General features: G+C 44.3%; 1 protein-coding gene and 1 long non-coding RNA gene across 2 annotated transcripts in view; both read left to right on the top strand.

Annotated features, from left to right (window-relative positions):
• Positions 1 to 20,135, top strand: part of SLC39A11 (solute carrier family 39 member 11) — a 598,886-nt gene that overhangs the window by 543,991 nt on the left and 34,760 nt on the right. The window lies entirely within an intron of this gene.
• Positions 4,343 to 19,925, top strand: LOC146353881 (uncharacterized). The gene is made up of 4 exons (XR_014788203.1): positions 4,343 to 4,373; positions 4,576 to 4,763; positions 17,909 to 18,138; positions 19,716 to 19,925. It is a non-coding gene; the product is annotated as an uncharacterized LOC146353881 (long non-coding RNA).

Genomic DNA, 20,135 nt, shown 5'->3' with positions numbered 1-20,135 from the left:
GTGAGTAATACAGCTTGGAACAGTCATGTTGTCTTATCTACGGGGTGGTCCAGAATTCATGTACCATAGAGTAAATTACAGTAAAAGTTTGAATAGTTGGCCATCAACTTGGAAATGCTTTTTGAATCAGCTGTATACATGATCTTAGGAATTGGACATTTCTTCATCTGCTCACGCTGATCTCTGCTCATGTGGGTCTTATTTTTTTCCCCTTCAAGGCTGTGTTAGATCTTTGTCATTGATTCAGTGGGGAGGATGTTAACTAGGTTGGTTTTCTTACACATATTATGGAGCAAAGTGCATTATGAATCATCCTCTGCTTCAGGGCACTTAACACGGGGCATCTAAGCCAGGACCAGCTCCACTGAGGTACAGAAAGAACCTGTTCCTCACCAGTCTTCCTTTTAGTGTGTGTGTAGCTGACAGCACTTTCTAGTCTGTGGGTAAAATCCAACATAATTCCTACTTACTGTAGACCCATTGCAATGAATGGAGTTAAGTAGGACTTGCGTTAGTTTTTACCCAGTGAGACTAGAGTACAAGTTCTTGATCTCTGCTACATTTTTATGTAGCAATGAATTCCATAATCCAGGTATAAAGTAATTATGGGATGCAACTTCTGTCTTAAAATAATTCAAATCAAAGGCATCACCTTACTTGTTCTGTTTTCTCCATGTGACCAGCATGGCTGCTAAGAGTTTGATCTATTCTTCTCTTTTGACTGAGAGATCAACCTGTCCCTTTGCATTTATAGTCCTTGGGTGAATGCATCCATCTCCATTCCCACCCATCCCACCATCTTATACTTGCAACCTGCTATTTAAATGTGGCCATGTTTAGGGTTGAACTTGGTCAGCTGTCTGCCAGCACGAAGTGTATTGACAATACCAGAGAGAAAACACTAGGTCACGGGTTATGGCCCTCCAGATGTTTTGGCCTACAGTTCCCATGATCACTCACCGTTGGCTGTACTGGCTACAGATGATGGGAGTTGTAAGCCAAAACATCTGGAGGATCACAAGTTGTCCACCCTTGCACTAGGAAAATGCATATGCAAATAAAACTGCAAAAGACAACTTGAAGAGGGCCTCTTCCTCCTTAATTATATTTTGGGGGACGGGTATTGAAAAGTACAAAGCATACGTTGGTTGATACTTTCCAGGGTCAAAAGCCTTTACTAACTAACTTGAGGAACTTGTTACCAGAGGGTGGTGTTCAGTGTTTTGGAAAGGATGATGTGAAGTGGGGCAGGGTGGGAGTTCCTTTGTTCCTTTTGTATATCCAAAGTATATAATTATATTGGAAACAGATAAAAATAATGGGTTCCATTCATCTCCATCATCTCTTTGTCCTACCTTCTCCCACTGCCTTTCCTGGTTCAGACACCCCAAACATGCAAAGTGAACTTTTGAAACACATTCGAGGGAGGATGGGTGGAATCTGTTTACCAGCATTATGAAAAATGTCACTGAACAGGTGGAACCCATGAAGATGATTATGGTGGTGCATCTTAAGTATTCCTAGTTTTAGGACTCTCTCTATTGCAACTACCTGTTCTGTGAAGCTTTGGATTTAACCCTTTGTCGTCATCACTAGTTAAAACTAAAAAGAAAAGCAGCAAAGAAGCTGTGTTGAATATAAGTAAAATTCCAAAACCCACGTTGTCAGTTTTATTTTTCAACTGCCACTCCTCCTGTTAAAGCTAAGTATTGATCCTGCATTTATTCATTGCTTGCTATTCAATAAAGCTGAAGATCTGATTTACATGGAAGCGTGGATTGGATGTGAGTTTAGCTGCCTGGATAAGTGCACAGCCTGTTCTGTGGCCAGAACAGCCTTAGCCTCTGTGAATTTGTCTAATCCTCTTTTAAAACCATCCAAGCTGGCGGCAATCAGTACATCCTGTGATAAATGTAGAATAGACTGTTGCTCTGTAGCAGTACAGGTGCTATTAACCCTCTTTGTCAGTTTCTTAAAAGATGCTTTTAAAAGTGCTTGAATCTTTAGAAATGGGCTCTCTTGACACTTGGCGTTTTATCCCACTACAAACCGGTCCTTTTGATTCCAGATCCTTTCCTGGATTTACACTGACCCTCTATATAGGCCAGTCTCATAGTGCGTCTCTTGGCTGTATACCTTTTCATGGCTGGGCGGAGCTGCACGGAACAATAAGGACAGAAGAGGGCTGCTGGCCCCATGCCCCCTCCCCTGATCATTGGTTCCTGTAAAGTGACTGATGGCTCCACCCATCCCTCCCCTCCTCCACAGCAGGAGGGAAGTTGGAAGCCCTTCTAGAGACCTGAATAGTGGGCTATGGGAGCTGGTCCCCTGCCCCCCACCTTCCTCCGGTTTTGTGGCGAGGGAGGGAATGTCTTCTGGGCGGCTTACCCCAAGGTTGCTGGTGCTGCTAGTCCTTCTCTGCTAAATATGTCAGTGTGTGATGGAATTAAATGCAGCATATTGCTTGCACTACTGAGTTTGAAGGGTATACTGATTTCCGGGTTCCCAACTACAGTAGTAAGAAATCCACAAATGGACTAGTATACAGTCAATACACCAAGCCCTAGCAGACCCCCCTCCCTGGTGACCGCTTCACGGGGGACACCTTCTTCATTAGACCTGGCTTGCTTCTCCCCCGTCCCCATGCTGTTGTTGTTCTTCCCCTTTATTCTGGCTTCCCAATGACCCTGCAAGGTGGGCTAGGAGAGATAGTGGATAGCTAGGTGGGAGAGAGTACTGTGGAAAACCACCTCAGAATTACCGCCTTACCTAAAACAGCTCCACATACAAAAAGGAAACCATTACAAATGACCGTTCCAAGCTCTGCATGACAAATTTATTCAGGGGAGGAGAAAAGGCATGTTTAATACCCATTGAAATCCTAACTGTTAAGCCTTTCTCCTGCGTGGCTAAGAAGGGAGACTCCCCCATTCACCCTGGGAGATAAAAAAAGCCCATCAATCTGGTGAGCAAAAGGGAGAAGAAGCAGTCAGTGAAGTCAATGGGAGGGGGAGGTTCCAAGTAAATGCATTGAAGGGGATGGGAGACCTTAAGCCTGCTACTCTAAGTAGACTTACAACACATGCCTATGCATGCCTACTCAGAAGCAAGCCACACAGATTTCAGTGGCACTTACTGCCAGGAAAGGAAAGTCTTACTGCCCATGAGTTTACTCAGAAGTAAGCATTGCTATGTTCAGGGGGATCTCGGAGAAGCATTTGGGATGGTTAACCACTTTACAGTTCAGGAGCCCGTGATGGTATGGGAAAGAGGCAGAAATGGTCACTGGAAGCGTGGTCAGTGACCTCCCCCCCCATTTGTTGTCATGACAATGTTATTCAACACCGCCCAGCAACACCCCCTAGCACATGCCCACACAAAGCAGGACAAAGCACTAAAGGGGAAATACACGGGAGAAATGGCGATTTCAATCGCAAGCACAGAAAATGCTGGGTTTTCCCCATTCTCAGATAACATGGGAAGAGCGAGGGGAACTTGTGAGATAGCAGCAGGAGACCAGTGTCATCATTTAAAGCTGCCATGAAAACCAGTGATTAAATAAGAATGATCCTGCTAAAAAACCAAGGTGTGAAGTGAGCCTTGCTCTGCCTTTTCACAATAACTCTGTTAGCTCAGGGTACATTGGCAACTCTTGTTGCCTGCTACTTCATCACAACAGGAAGCAGGGTTACCACAGTTTTTTTCCTTTTCTTAGCAGGGTTCCTGTGCCTTTCAAAGTAGCAGAAACTCAGCAGGTGAAGCAGAATAAAGCTTCTCCTGTTGGGTTTCTGCTTGCCATTGTTGCAGCTAAAAATACAGCAACTTTGCTGGGGAGGGGGGAGAAAAAGAGAGCCACACAAGTAGGAGGAGGGGCTATGGGGGCAAACAGAAGTCCAATGGTGAGGAATGAAGTGGTGTAAGGGTGTGCTGCACCAATTCCCTTTCCCTCCACCCCCTTCTCCATACAGACAGTAGCCGTGCGGTTCAGTGTGGAATCTAGAGTGACCTGGGTTCCAAGCTGCAGCCCCAGCCTCCTCTTTTGAGCCAGTTGCAGAATAGATTCATGAGAACCTTAGGAATACAGCATTGTCTGGAAGTGCCCACGGGTCTGTTTGGCTGTAGGCCTGGCATTTTGCTGCGCTAAGTACTTCACAACTTCCTCTTTGGCCTCACAGATTTCATGAGAATTGTATTCTCAATCTAAGTGTCGGGACCTTCATCTGATTGAGTGACTTGTCTTGGATATTTATTTAGGATTATCTTTTTTCTTTCTTTTTTGTCCTCCTTCCGCTGACGCCTTCTGGCTGTTTGCAGGTTAAACTATTTCCCCACCACCAATACCACTTGCTTCCTTGATGGAGGGGTAGGTTCAGGTACGTCTAATGGGAGCTGTGGTTCTCTCTATGATGTGGTTCGTTATCGCAAAGCTATTAATAAAATCTCTGTCTTTCTCCAGCTGTCACTTGGCTGAGATCAGAAATATTCCCTGATCTCAGACAATGTTTTATCATAACAGCAACATGCATAGGCATGAGCTCTGAAGTCTTTTGTTTGGCTCAATTTCTTGTCTCTTAGGTGGATCGGATGCAGTTTGGGCTGAAGATGCCATAAACTGTATAAGGAACTGCAGTGGGAGCTATTCGTCAACATGGCCTAGTGATGATGTTTAACCTCCTTCCCAGTGTCTGTCTTTCCCCAAGCGAATGGTAGGAATGCGGAGGGTTATTTTGTCAGCGGTCACAGGGGGAGGTTAGGGTTAAAAGGTGAGTGCTCCAGGTGCGGCTGAGCATGAGGGGTTTGTACATTTCGTTGGTGAGAAGGGAATGCGTTCTCCGTTTCTAATGACAGGGCACTGCAGGTAGGGACATGATGCTCCTCGTCTCGCAGATGTGTGGTTAAGCAAAAGACAATTGCAGATGTTCTTGGAATTCCCAAACCGGATACAAAATTGCTAAGAGGATACAGAGATGGAGGAGCGTTGCCAAGAGTTTTTACATAATGAGAGGATCATGTTATGCTTCTCTCACTTAAGGGCTCAGTTAGCTCTTTAGCTCTTCTCTGAATTTGAGGTATAGTGCGCAGAGCCCTCTGACGTACTTGTGCGTGCGTGCATGTGTATACATGTGCACATGTGTGATTAAACCTAAAGCGCCCTGCTGTCTTGAGGGGGGCTATATCAGCTGAAAACTGAATATTTAAGAGATTTTTTAAAGGTATGTTGAAGTCAGTGGTGCAGTTAGGTAATTTTAAACTCTGGATTTAATGGTTGTACCCCCTTCTGATGGTAACATGTAGCCCTGCTATATCTGGGAGCTCTCCTGGTCATTCTGTTGAGTGGGGCCTTGAGCCTCTGCACCAAAGTCCTGCCTTGAAGGCAGCACTGGCTAAGGTTTCCTTTGCAAACAAAATAGCTCACTGTAGAGTTTTCTCTTCCCGCAGAGACTCTGATTCCTTCTCCAGCCTACTCTTTCCCCCACTTCTTTAATGCTAGCTTTCTTATTTGTTTTTTTTTTTTAATAATTCTGTGCCATTAAAAGTGGATTAAAAAGAAGTGTGCTACTTATGTCAATATTTGCAAAGCAGGTAGAGATAACTTCACACTTCTTCTGGGAGGGGAATGGGAGGCAATGGTACTCAAAGAACTGGCCAGGTGTGTGGGAAGTCCTTTTAACCCTGCCAATGACCATGGATGAGACTAGGTGCCCTGATTCCCTCAGTTGCCAGGTGGAACTTAACACTTGGGGTCCATAGCAACATAGATTTGTTTTCATAAAATACTGCTGCAAAACTTTGTGTGTCCCTTTATTACAGAATGTTGCTCAGGGGATTTTTCTGTTTTTTGGGCCAAGGTTGAAATTAGAATTTGATGAGTAGATTGATTGTGGTACAATCAAAGGTGGGTTCAGAAATAAAAAACAGGATTTTATACTTTTCCTAAAATGTTTATAGTGCCACAGGATGGAATGGGAGGGTGGGGAGGAAGCAAGGAATAATATATCCCAAGGAATAGTGAAATCTTACCTCTGGGAAAATATGGGTCTGGCCATTGATGGGACAGGAGGACAAGATTGATGGGCTGTTGGCTGTTCCTTTGTAGGAATTTAATGCATCACTCTGGGCCAAACTATCGGCACCAGTTGGGGATTTCCTCCCACTGCAAATAGCAGCTTCAGAGGAGAGATTTTCATCAGGACTGCATCAGGGAAGGAAAAGGTTAAAAGTCCTCCACCATGCCCATTGTCATCCCACTAATGATCAGCCCACCCCTCTGCCCAACACTCTCTGCATTTTTAAGAACCATGCATGTTAAATGCAAAGGCCCATTTAATGGTTGGCTTTGAAACATCCATCTGGGCTCTTCTGTCACTGCTAAGGTATAAGCAGCTCTTTTGCCGCCTACTGTTGGGCAGGTGGGGTATGCAGGTAAGTGGAACAAGGAGGAGGAGAGGAGAAGTGCTAGGAGCATGACGCTCTCTCTCACACAGAGGGGGAAAGTACAACTAGAACCTTGAGAGGTAGGCACTGGGTAGGGAGTTCAGAGGCCTTTGTCTGATGTAGCAACCATTACATGAGAGCTTTAAAAAGTCTGATGCCATGTATTTTAGGTTCCCTGGGTGGTGCCTCACCTTTGCATTCATGTCTGCACTCGCACCAAGTACCAGTGCGTGCTTCCAAATGTGCAGCCATGTCAAGGAAGACCTGAAACCAAAACTGCCTCCAGGAGGGTTTGGAAAAGGACTTGACAATTGCATGGCAACTATGCATACCATTACCACTTCTGGGTTCTTGTCAGAAGTAGTTGCTCCCAAACTATGGATGTGAAAGTGTGCATGTGCTTGTGAACACCGGCCTAATAAGCTCAGAGTGCTTCTTGTTATTCTCACTTCTCTGAAATAGGCTACAAACCAGCAATGTGCCTTCATTTTCTCTAGCCAGGATGGGCCAGGAGGTTTAAAGTAATATGGGTCCTTTCTGAGGTTTATGACTAGTACTGGGGCCCAGAGCTTCTGCATGGGTGCTAGAATTAATCCTGAATATAGGAATCTTCCTCTAATCCCAGAGGTTACTAAAACTCCAATGTGTGAGGATCTGAGCAAGGAACTTCCTGAGGGTGGATTGAGATTGCATTGTGTTGAAAATGTTAATGCTTGAATCCATTTAAGCAATATAGATGATTGACAGGCTTCAGCTGGTTGATAGCTCTATTTACAGAAGTAGAAGTTCAAAGCAAGAAAACAAGCAAAGTCCAATACCATTTCTCTTACTCCTTTTCCCTCATTTCTAGATTCCTACATAATTGGGCAGACTCTAATTGCCACAAGATGCCTCTCTCTGCTTTTGCAATGAGATTTGCTAATTCATCTCATACTGTGTGAGAATTTTCTACTTGGCACTATCCCTGTCTGCACTGTATGAATCCTGAAGGGCAACTGGGATCAGATTGGCCAGATACCTGAGATTTTCTCCATACCTGTTCATGTATGTTAGGAATTACTGGGCAACAGTTCACCCAGTGAGCAAAAAGAACCAAAAATGAGTGTGAGTGTTGCCTCCCCACCAAGTAAAACAACAATAGTATGAAAAATACAATAAATGTGCTGCACTGATTGTATAGAATAAATAGAAATATAGAAATCCTGTGTCCGTAGACCCTGTATAAAAAGATCCAGTTCAAAACAGTGTGATAAATACACAATCCTTAATTTTGGGTTCTGCAAAGCATAGATTCCCAGTCTAGTTCCAGAGGGACGACAGCCCAGTAGCCTATTTTAGTTCCTCCGTAGTCAACGAATAATTCCTTTGATGATCGTCCTTGCACCTTGTTGCTGGAAAACATCCTCGAGTATCAAAAGTATCCCTCTCCTTTGCTTCCTAAGCAATCAATGCTTGTCCACCCTCCTCCTGCTACTCCTTTTCCATCGTGATAAAAGATCCAGACTGAAAACCAATGGAGGCTCTCTACAACACCACAATGTAGCTCAAGGGATAATGATGCCACTTGGGTTTTAGGGTAGATGTGACTTGTGGATGCTGCTAACTCCCCTGCTGTGTGCTTAGCTTGAGCGTGTACTCAGGAGATGTTTATTTGTTACCTCCGGGAGCATACACACACCCACTCCCTGCCAAGAATCCAACATCTGCACAATTGATACTTGGCAGGAAACTCATGTTTGGTCCCTGAGGGGGAATGAATGATAGAGGCTGGGTCTGCATCCCACTTTTTCAGTGTCTGGCTCTGATGTTTAAATGGGACTGATCTGATGAGGGAACATGAACATCCCATATCCCTCACTGGAGCAGCGAGACATGTCTGGTTCCCAGCCTTATTTTTTAGCCACGTTACTAGTATTGTGTGAAACAGCATTCTCCATTGTCAGCGGATCTTTTGGTGGAGTATTTCAAGTGCCTAGTTGCCTGGTCATCTAGGGATTTTTGAAGTTATTTATTCCAGTGTATGAACTTGGAATAATACAGTTGGGACTTAAGCCCCCTCTGGGAATGAAGATTGCTTCCAACCCTGAGTTTCTTCTGTAGCTATGATGCTGACAGTTTTCAAAAAGTAGTACATACTTCAAAGCACTAAGCAACCATAATAAAGGTTTTATTTGCGAAAGAACTCTGCTCTATTTATCCAGCATGCTGAGCTTTTGTGACCAAATCTGTCCCTAATGGAATGAGAACAACTAGAAATACAGTGCTTGTGCAAAGTAGAGCATTGCTGTTTTGCCTAAGAGGGTGAAGAGAGAAAAAAATAAACCTGGCCCTGATTCTGGGGCCTGGATGTCCTTGTAAATCAGCTCCATTATCCTTGACACTCAAGCTGGAAATGTTCCTCAGTTGTGAGAGGTTTCTCTCCACTCCGCAGCAACTATATTATCGTTTATTTGATGACATTTGGGCTCCAGGACAATAGCTGCACTCCTTTTCGACACACTGTAAGGGATTAAGGCTTGAGTGCAGGTGGGTTTTTTCCCCCTTGCTGTCACCTGGACATCACCATGGAGATAATCCTCAGTGAAACAAAAATAAGTGTAGAACCGGTTGGACAGAAAGCGACAGAAAGCACAGGCTGAGAGAGCCTAGCTAAAGGAGGAGGGGAGGGACAAGCGGCAGAAGGCCAACAAGAGGGCAGTGGAGGCTCAGTGGGAAACTGCCTTGGCTCTACAGTGTGCTTGAATCAAGTCATTGGGGAAGGCCCTGAGGCACGTAACAATAGATGACTCCAATCCCAACTGATTTGAGATTGGATTATTTGTGTCATAGAAGCGGATTCTGTTGGTTCCCACTCAGTGTGGTAAACTAGATCAGAAAGGCTGGTATCTCGCTTCATATAACAAACACTAGAGTCCCTTGAGCAAACAGTTGTATGCATTGTTTGTATAGGTATCTTCTTGCCTGACCAGTTTTGGTGATAAATGTAATGCTGCAATATAAGCAAAGACCACATCGGAGGACTCAGCCACGGCAGCGTATTCATTATCCAGCTCATTGGTAACTTTGTATTTCTGAAATAATTCCTTAGTGTAAGGATAATTGTTCGTTTTATTCCTCTTAGCTAATCTTCCCGTTATCCTGTTGAAAGATGCTGTATCTGTAACAGCCTGTCTAGTTTGCTTTACTGCTGCTGCTCTGCTTTGTTATGTGCCATTGGTCTAGTCTTGCATTTCTTGATGCCACAGAGGAAAGGCCCCAGTGTTATGGGGTATGTTTTCATTGCAAGCACATGCAATAACACCTATCCACACTGTTGTGTTTTGCCATGCCATTAAATTAAGACCATGGTCTGAAAATTCAAAAACATTTTAATCTGGCAAATTTTACTCCCTTGCATGGCACACATACTTGATGATTTTCCGGAAAACAAAGCTTCCTAAACGCCTACACAACTTGGCTTCCTGCTAGGGAATCCACCCAATGCCTTGTGTAGATTCAGTCGACAACAAGATCTGAACAAGTGAGTAGAACTGAGTATTGTGAATACATGAATTACCTGCATTCAGATGACTGGAAGTAATGGGGCTTGTCAGGGAATCAGGAATTATGAATGGGGGTAGGGAGGGACAGCAACCTTGCATCATTTTTTATCATTCATTTCTCTCACTTATTGGCTCCTAGAATGGAGTCACTTGTGCCCTGTGAATTATTAATTGTGTCTGTGACCTTTTCAGAACCCTGTTGAGCACAGTCCCTTCAAATTCTGGAGGTCTCAAGTCAGATATCTGGTGGGGTTTCAAATTAAGATATAATAGCAGCCACATTTTCTTATATTTTATATTGAATTTTCAAAGCTGAGTTCATTCTTTGATTTTCTGCCACTTTGTGTGTCTTTAATGGACATGGCATCCCCCCACCCCCACTCCCAATACCGGGCATCTCACATTCCTAGACAAAAAGGGGGAGGGGGATGCATTTCGATTCTAAGGTCATAGTTCATACGGTTGTATTAGGTTTGTATCCTTCCCAGAATAGTAGATTATACGTTTCTTCCCTTTCTCTCTTGGTTAGCTCTCTGCCATCAAGGCTTGAATAGAATATATTTTGGGGTAAAGGCCAAGAACGTGGAATTTACTCTGTGGAATATCTCCCTAGGGTGAATTCAACAGCAGCAGCAGAGGCAGTTGATGGAGGAGGACTATGGACCGCTTGTTCATAGGACTTGATTGAAGGTTTCTGTGGTCTGCCCTGGGGCCAGCGATCAGGGTGAGAGGATGCTTGTCATGAGATTATTACCTAGGGCCACCAGCAAACTCTGGAGTACGACGAAATTCAGCCAGCAGCCTCATGTTTTTTTGACATAGTCTAGGCAAATATTGAGGAACTTTTTCTTTTCTTTAATATGGAGGCTGGGCAGGAAGGAAGGTTCTTTGGCGCCAGCAGCCATTGCTTGCTAATGGTAGCAGAGATGGAAAACTTAATCTATGTGGTGTGTGTAAGAAGCCAATAGCTCATTAGGTTGCTGGGGAGGGTGCTGGATGGCTTTTAGAGGCCACCAAAAGATCTTCTGAGGTTTCAGATTCCCCACAAAAGTATGGCTGTACCTTCTGCTTTAAATACCTCTCTGGCACTAAAAATGGTGTTACTTTTAGTGGCAACTTGGAACAGAATATAAGATTTTAATTCCTCAGGCCGTTTGCGTCTTTAAAATGTCACTTGGGGGGAAAAAGGATGTGATGGGGAGAATGCATACTCTACATTTACTCTACAGGCTCTGAGTGCTGTTTGCCTGTCTGCCAGTTTTCAAGTGATGTCAGCCTCGTCACATATGTTTATCTGGGATGAAGAAGATGCACAGTTCATGAATGCTGGTCCTAAGCAAAATGTTGCTATTCTCTCTGACCTATACTAGACATCCCTGCACTTGCTGTCTTGGGTGTGGGGTGGGGTGAGGAGGACAGAAAATGGAGACAAAACTATACATTCTTCTGGACCAAGTATTACCCGAGGGCATTCTGGTGGCGTTGATAGCCCGGAGTGTTTTTTTTCACCACCGGTTTACTGCTGGTTTGCCAACTGCAGCTGTATTTGAAGAAGGCAGACCTGTAATGCTCTCTACAAGGGGCTGCTTTTAAAGACAGTCTGGAAAATTGCATAATCAATTCTAATTGCATTATTTGCTTCTTTTCTTGCAAAATTTTGAACATATTGACAAGGATTCATGTGGTAGAAAGAAAGAGATCTCTGGTCTTTTGTACCTTTACTCCTCCAGCATAGGTGTGTTAGCTCCCAATCCTTTGGGACAGGGGTAGGCAACTTGTGGCCCTTCAGATGTTTTGGCCTACACCTCCCACAGTCCCTGATCATTGACTTTACTGGCTGGGACTGATGGGAACTGTAGGCCAAAACATCTGGAGGGCCACAAATTGCCCACCCCTGCTTTAAGGGGATGCCTTTCCCCACCAAGCTGAACCTGCTGTGAATAGTTTTCTGCCACAAGATAAAACGGACATATCTCCTGCTGGTCAGCGGTTGGCACCTCTTTTGCAGCTACTGCCGTGTAGTCTTCAGGCTGCTGCCTAGCGTGGCATGGGAAGGGACGGCATATACAATTTTTCTCCATCTGTACTGCCCAGCCCTCTGGGCTATCCAGTTTTCTTAGACAGCCTGAGACGTGGTGGCTCTTGCTGGCTGTTTGTTTTACTCCCAGACTTGCTGGTGAGCCATACTTCACAATTATTATTTTTTTGCCGTCTTGATGACAGTTTGCTGAACTCATGCATGCATTTTTAAAAAGGTATAAAATTGAAAGCAGGGTAGGTGCCAGGAGTACAAACCCCACCAAGCAGCTCTGTTTTTAAACAGCTGTGGTCTCCCTGCAAAAAAGGAGTAGGCTGCACTGTGGTATGTTTGTCTTAGAAATTTTAACCAGGTGGGCCTTGTATATTTTAAGGTGTATGCTAGAAGGCATCCATTTAACCCATTAGAGACTTGACTTTGAGATGAAGCCTGGGTCTAAAGAGCTGAAAGCTGAATGTGGTTCGACAACTAGGAATCTTGGGATGATATGAAAGAACTGCAATTCAGGGTGCTTCCAAATGGTTCATGGTTGGCTGGGAGACCGGACTGGAATCTGCACCTCCCTTTTTCCAGTCTGCATCCACTCCGTTTCTCATCTCAGTTACTTCTTCCATTTAGGACAATACATAGAATAGTAGAATAGTATAGTAGGGTTGGAAGGGGCCTACAAGACCATCGAGTCTGACCCCCAGTCCAATGTTTGTTATTGTTGTTCAGTCGTTAAGTCGTGTCCGACTCTTCATGACCCCATGGACCATAGCATGCCAGGCCTTCCTGTCCTCCGCTCTCTCCCGGAGCGTGCTCAAGTTCATATTCATTGCATCGGTGATGCTATCCAGCCATCTCATCCTCTGCCGTCCCCTTCTCCTTTTGCCTTCAATCTTTCCCAGCATCAGGATCTTTTCTAGGGAGTTTTCTCTTCGTATTAGGTGGCCAAAATATTTGAGCTTCAGCTTCAGTATCTGTCCTTCCAATGAGCAGTCAGGGTTGATTTCCTTTAGGATGGACTGATTTGACCTCCTTGCAGTCCAGGGGACTCGTAAGAGTCTTCTCCAGCACCACAGTTCAAAAGCATCAATTCTTCGGCGCTCAGCCTTCCTTATAGTCCAGCTCTCACAGCCATACGTTACTACTGGGAAAACCATAGCTTTGATTATACGAACCTTTGAGTTCCATGGGGTTTTCTTGGCAGGAATACTGGAGTGGGTTGCCATTTCCTTCTCCAGTGGACCACATTTTGTCAGAACTCTCCGCCATGACCTGTCCGTCTTGGGTGGCCCTGCATAGCATAGCTTATGGCTTCACTGAGTTACGCAAGCCCCTTCGCCACAACAAGGCAGTGATCCATGAAGGAGAATCCAATGTTACATGTGTATATAGTGATGTTTGCAGGGGAGGGGCAAGCAGTGATTCTTTCTCTTGAACACGTGAAGGGTGAGGGAGAGGCATGTAGGTGCAATCCTATTACCACTCCCCTCTGCCACATTGTCTCATATGCATGTGTACAGTCCTCCTTTGTTCTTCTGAACATCCTTTCTTCTTAAGGCCAGAGACTATTTTTTCCCCCTGAACCATCTTTTGAAGTTGTTCTAGTTGGAGGAAATAAAACTTTAGTCATGCATCAGGCATGGCATGTCTCCTCCCACATGTACCTCCTCAGACCCTTGGGTCATCTTCAGAGGCCCTTTTCCGGTTGCCTCCGCCAAAGGAAGCTAGGCGGGTGGCTACAAGAGAGAGGCCCTTCTCAGTGGTGGCACCCTGCTTATTGAATAAATTCCCCAAAGAGGTTCACTTGGACCTACGTTGTTTTCTTTTCGGCACCAGGCAAAGACGTTTCTTTTCTCCCAGGCATTTTAGAGACCTACTTCTAGGTTATGGCTGTTTTATTGATTCCTGTGCTGTCTGTTGTTTTGCATTATATTGTACTTTATTCACTTAAATATTTGCATTGCGTTTTATATTTTTAATTGTGTTTAAAAATGGCATTTTAGTTTTTGAACTGGTTGTAATCCACCCAGAGAACATTAGTTATTGGGCGGATTAGAAATGTGCTAAATAAAAATAAGAAATACATACATAGATTTCCATTATTTGGAAATGGACACTTGACAGGGTGAATTTCTACCCCCCAGCCGATCATCAATGGATCTGGAGACAGGTGGCCATCCTTCTTTCTTCGCTATTTCACTGTCTAGACATGAAGCACTTTATTGGCCATGCTGGCTGGGGACCATGGGACTTATAATCCAGTGTGTCCAGAGGGCACCAGGTTAGGCTTTACCTAATGCACCTTCAATACTGAATCTTGTGCTTCCCCGATACAATAGTTATTACTATTTGTTCTGCTTTCTTGAGGGTTTGTGGTACAGAGACAGTGCAGATGAGCCTTGCTATTATTGTTATTAGCAATTGTTTCAAAGGGATGGAAGGATACACATGCACGTGTTCATTCATTTAGTTCTTTGTTCCTGTAAGGCAGGGGTGGGCGACTTGTGGCCCTCTAGAAATTTTGGCCCACAGCTCCCATCATGCTTCATTATTGGCTATGCTGGCTAGGCTTGATGGGAGTTGTAGGCCAAAACAACTGGAGGGCCACACGTTGCCCAGCCCTGCTATAAGGCTTTTGTGTAATTGGAAACTTCATGACCACATTCTGTTTGCAACCTGTTTAGGACGGCAGTCCTAGATAGACTTAACTGTGAATAAGCCTGACTGAATTCAGCGGGGCTTTCTTCTAAGCATGCACAGGACTGATGCTTAGAAGAAAGCATCAATGAAAGCATAGAAGACATTGGATTGTAAATGTCTTCTTCTATTAACACTCTCCATCTTGGAACTACTAAGTCTGCATGCACTGGTTAGTGAAGCAAACTCCTGGTCTGGGTAAAGGCTTCCATGCGATTCAGAAGCCTGCATCCAACACTGTAGGCGTGGGACCAGTAACTCTTTCAGTACATGCATTTTTATGTACAGTGCTCCTTGTGCCATTAGGTGGTACTAATGGCACTGCATGACTAAATATAGCGTTGCTCAGCACTTATGGGGCTCCAGATGAAGACATTGTCTTTTTGGCTTTGTGTTTTTGCTCTCTAGGACCAAAACTGACTCTAAAATTATTATGTGGTTAGTGCACCAGAAATGGTAGTTAGATGTTAATTTCATCATCCCTTGTGATTCAGTATATGTATCTAGAAATAATATTTTTAGCATTTGTTTGATGGTTTAAATAAACATAAGCTGCCTTTCTGTACCGCATCCACCCAAGGCAGTGAACAAAATACAAGTATAAATATTCAGAAAACAGACGTTTGTTTTAAATTCCAACTAAAATTCAAAAGTACAAAGAATCCATTAAAACAATTTAGTCAGTATTAAAAACATAAGTCAGGATAAAACACAATCAAAGCCATACCCTAAAACATCAATAAAACTGTAGCGTGACCAATAAGACACACAAATTAAAAGCTATTTGAAACAGGTAGTTTTTCTAAGCCATTTTAGATACTGCAGTGGAAGGTGCAACCACATTTCCCCTAGGAGAGAGTTCCATGATGTAGGGGCCACTACTGAGAAGGGACTCGGAAGTGGGTTTCCCCACCTAATCTGGAGTTTTAGACCAGCCATCTCCAACCTAGCGCCCTCCAGATGTGTTGGACTACAACCCATATCATCCCCAGCCAGCAGGTTTACTGGCTGGGATGATAGGAGTTGTAGTCCAACACATCTGGAGGGCGCTAGATTGGCATAGACTGCTTCAAACACTAAAGCAGCCTTCCCCAACTGGTGCTCTCTAGGTATTTTGGACTACAACTTCCAGCATTCCTGATCATTGGCCATGCTATCTGGGACTGATGGGAGTTGTAATCCAAAACACCAGGAGAGCACCAGGTTCAGGGATGCTGCTATAAAGCATTTCACATAAATCAGCGGAGATATGTTTACAACAGTCCTTCATGGTAGGCCATTATTATCATCCCCGTATTGCTGATGGAGAGGGCAGGGGCCGTGGTTGAGCGAATTGCAACTTGTAACTAATGAGCTCATGGCAGAGGTGAGATTATTTGAACTCGGGGATTTCTTGCTCATAGCTCTGTGTATTAGCCAATATCCTACACTAGCTCACTGGAAACACCCACTGCAGTGGGCACAGTCATTCTGGGAGTGGGGGAGAGCAGACAGCCACAGGGCATGTCTGTGTCCAACCATGAATAAAGGAGGGAATCCCCACAGATAGTAATCTTGATTGAGCTGTGTTTCCCAAGGAATTTGGAAATGGGGAGGCATTGACAGTTGTGCCAAAACCTGTGCCAAAAATCCTAAAGAATGCCAGTTGTTTTCTCTGTTGTGATTCTAGAAGTTGGGCAAACCTCTTCACCTTCAGCACTCATGTACTGTCTCCCTTCCTTTGAGCATAGACTCTTAGCTGGTGCAGAGTGGAGCTTAGTCCATGGGCAGTCAAAAATGAGCTCCCCTGGTAACTTTGGTAGTGCCTGCTCCTTAATGGGGAACCTCTTTATGGAAACCCTTAACAGGGGGTGAGCGGGGTGGCAGAGAGATCATCTGCTGCTACTAGGAAGCATTCCCCTGACAATGACAATGATTTGTCTTGCAAACCTGTAAAGGAAAAAAACATGCACACAGGTATGAAGACGAATAGCAACCAATCAGGCTTTTCCTGATGTAGTCATTTTAGAAAATTAGTTTGCAATAACCAATCTTTGCCTTGGAACTTCTGCTATTTCAAAATGATTCACACAAATACCATTTTGTCTGTAGGATCCAGTGCAGATGTAAATCAGAACCAGAGTCTTAGGTTTTGGGAGCAGATAATGGAATTGTGTGTGCCCTCTTCCCCTCTTATGTGAAAATTCTTCTCCTGGGTTCTACCAGGGTTCTGCATTGACTGTCGCCAATCCAGGTTAAAATGGAAACAGATTTCTCAGATCTCTGCAGGGCCTCCCTTCTTTTTCATTCACACCACCTATTTTTTTAGGGTTCATTTTATAACTTTTCTATATGCTGGTGTTATTTTGTCAATTTATATCTTATATGGTTGTGTAATTTACATTTGATTGCTTTGGCATTTTAGTTGGTATTGGCTATTGCAAGCTGCTCTGTGAGGGTAGCCAGCATAAAGGATGGGGTACTAAATCAGTTAAATAAAAATGCAGACATACGTACATAAATATTTGGGTTTTTCTCCCCTTCCTTGTCCTTCCTTTTTCCTATACTCTTCTAGCTCTTTCTCTTTTACTCATGATTTGGTTTTATTTTTTCCAATTTTGCCTGTGATTGCTTTTACAGTTTTACATGTTATAAACCAATATAATTTTTTTATCTGTCTGCTGCTTTTTGTTTCTGTATTTAAAAAAAAAGCATAGCCAGAGGTAAAGGAGAAGATATTTATGATCTTTAATAGTAATAGGAAATTTCAGCAGGTCCAGCTTTACGCAACCCTGCAGGACAAGCTGCCCCTGCTGAACTTTCCTCTTTTACACAACTAATGAGCTTCTGCCACGCGTTGAAAACATGGTTGTTCAGGCAGGCATTTGGGGTGGGCTAGGGAAATTTTAGAAAATGTTGTTTTAACGTGTAATTTTATTGTTTTTAAACTGTTTGTATTATTGTGCATCACCCAGAGTGGGGTGGCAGACCAGATGGGTGATTAAGAAATTAAATAAACAAACAAACTATAAAGGTACAGGAGCTTTTGCACCAGGTCATCTTTCCCACATATGCCACCTCTTCAGTTATTTCTGCAGCTGTCAGTATGCTCCAGAAGAGAGCAGAAAGGAAAGAGGTCATCAATGGGAGTCCCTAGTCTTGGTCCTATGGAGGCACAGAACTTGGATCTGCCTGTCTGCTCCTAGCTAATCAAAGCTTCTCTTCACAGCCTCCCAGTTGTTAAATGCAGATCTAAGTGGAGCTTCATGTTTTTGAGAATGATTGATTGATTCTTCGCCTATTCCCTGGAATGAAATGTTTGGGAGCGACTGCTTTGCGAGATGTCCCAATGTACTAGGCTGCTGGGCCGGTCCTACCTGCTTCGTCTCCCATAGTGTGGTTTTTGTGGTTGAAACCACACCAGGCTTGTAGAGGAGGAAACCCATTAAGGATTAAGAGGTCAGTCTGCATTCTGCATAGTTTCTGTATGTGTCTGAATGCAAGTCTCAGAGCCACTTGCTCCTGTCAGCGTCACTAGGAACCCCTGGAGGGCACAGGTGGAACGTGACTCTCCCAAGCAAGAGGCAGTTCCCACGGACAGTCCTCTCTCTCCTGAGTCGGACGGAGTCTGTTCAGAGGCCAGCATTTATGACCCATGAAAGAGTGGGCAGGCGGGCACTGCTTCCAAAAGACTCTGGCCCCCCATCTGTGTGGGTAATCTGCCGTGATTTTGAGCCAGTATTCCTCCAGGTGCCCTGATGACTTTCCACTCCAGGTTCGTGGAGGGACCATAGCTTAGCAGAAAAGCAGATGCTCTGCATTCAGAAGGACCCAGCTTAAAAGAGTCACGTAAGAAGTGATGAAAACCCTGAGACCCTGGAAAGCCTTTACCAGTCAGAGTAGATGATACTTGGGGTGGGGCAGGGGAGGCTAGATGACTTGATATAAGGTCGCTTCCTAGGTTAACTTCCTAACTGATTCAGAATGGCCAAGTCTCCATTCATAGAAACAGTGGCAAATATTACTGGATAATAAGGTTGCCAGCCAGCACACATTTTACAGACAGGTTTTATACTCTTCGCTATTTGCCAGAAGCAGAGATTGCAAAGCCAACAAAAAATTCCAGAGCCAGTTTGGTGTTAGTGTGCATGCATAAGCGGACACTGTACACAGACAGGAATTACATGATATTGCACTGTGGATTAGTAGCTTGTGTGTTGACCTTAGACTGTGGAGACGAGGTGGAGCCATTCCCAATAAGCCACAGAACTTCTTGGGTGACCTTAAGCCAGTCTCTGTCTCTCATCCTGACCTATCCCATAGGGTTGTTGTGAAAGCAGCAGGAGGTATAACACGTCCACAAAATTGTAGCTTGGCAGCTGTCATGTTAAAATGCAATATGAGTTGCATATTCAAATGAGATCAGTGGTTTCAAACATCCTGCACTCAAAGAAGCTTTTCTACACAGATCGGTCTACTGGTCACCTGCTATGGAACCCTTGCACATTGCAAAGGATTCTTGGACAAGTTCTAAGGTGGACCTAGAACACTTGGGTGGGCAGGAATTGGCATGTATATGGGACACAGACCTGAGACACATCGTCATTCTTTTGCCCCTCACAATGTACAGGAAGATTGGTACTGGTCGACGAGCAATAGTTTTAAGACGCTTAGTACTAGATGCCAGCAGCGTCACCCTGTGGCCTTTGCTATGTTGGGTGCTGCAAGATTCAGTTCTCCCCCCCCCCCATTTTCAGGTGGGGATGGTGGCCAGTGAGTGCCTTCTACCAATTCCAACTGGTTTGCCATTTGTCCCCCTTCCTGGAGAAGTTGGGCCTGGCCTCGGTCATGTATGCTCTAGTCACCTCCAGGTTGGAGTACTCTAATGTACTTTATGTGGAGCTGTTCTTGAAGACAGTCTGGAAATGTCAGTCCAGAATGCCACTGCCTGGGCTCTGTCTGGGACTAGGAGGCTGGATCATATGATGCTGATCTTGCACCAGTTTCACTGGCTACCTATTTGTTTCCCTGCTCAGTTCAAGATGCTGGTTCTGACCTTTACAGCCCTAAAGTGCCTAGAACTAGGCAAACGGAAGAACTGCCTCCTCCTGTGTGAGCCTGCCTGCGACCTTCATTGCTGTATGGAGGCCCTCCTTCATGTCAGAGGAGATACGGCCAGCGTCCAGAGGCAGATGTTTCAAGTTGTACCCAATTTGATCTATAAAGTTTTTGTTTTATTCTGCTGCATTTTTGCCGTGGTTTTATTTATGTCTTTAGTCTTACTGTATTCATTGTAAGCCGCCTTGAGTGCCTTTTGTACAGAAAGGCAGGATATAAACTAAACTTGTGTCCCTCGTTAACTGCTGAGCATGTCTATGAAGAATCCCTGATAAGCATCTGAGGCACCACAAAAGGAATTCTTTTTCCTCATGGGGCCCTCATATTGACAAATCGGC

Source organism: Heloderma suspectum, chromosome 2 (genome assembly GCF_057233095.1).
Source record: "Heloderma suspectum isolate Gila_16-S chromosome 2, 16-S_ref, whole genome shotgun sequence".
Lineage (NCBI taxonomy): Eukaryota > Metazoa > Chordata > Lepidosauria > Squamata > Helodermatidae > Heloderma > Heloderma suspectum.
This window is presented reverse-complemented; position numbering and strand designations above follow the sequence as displayed.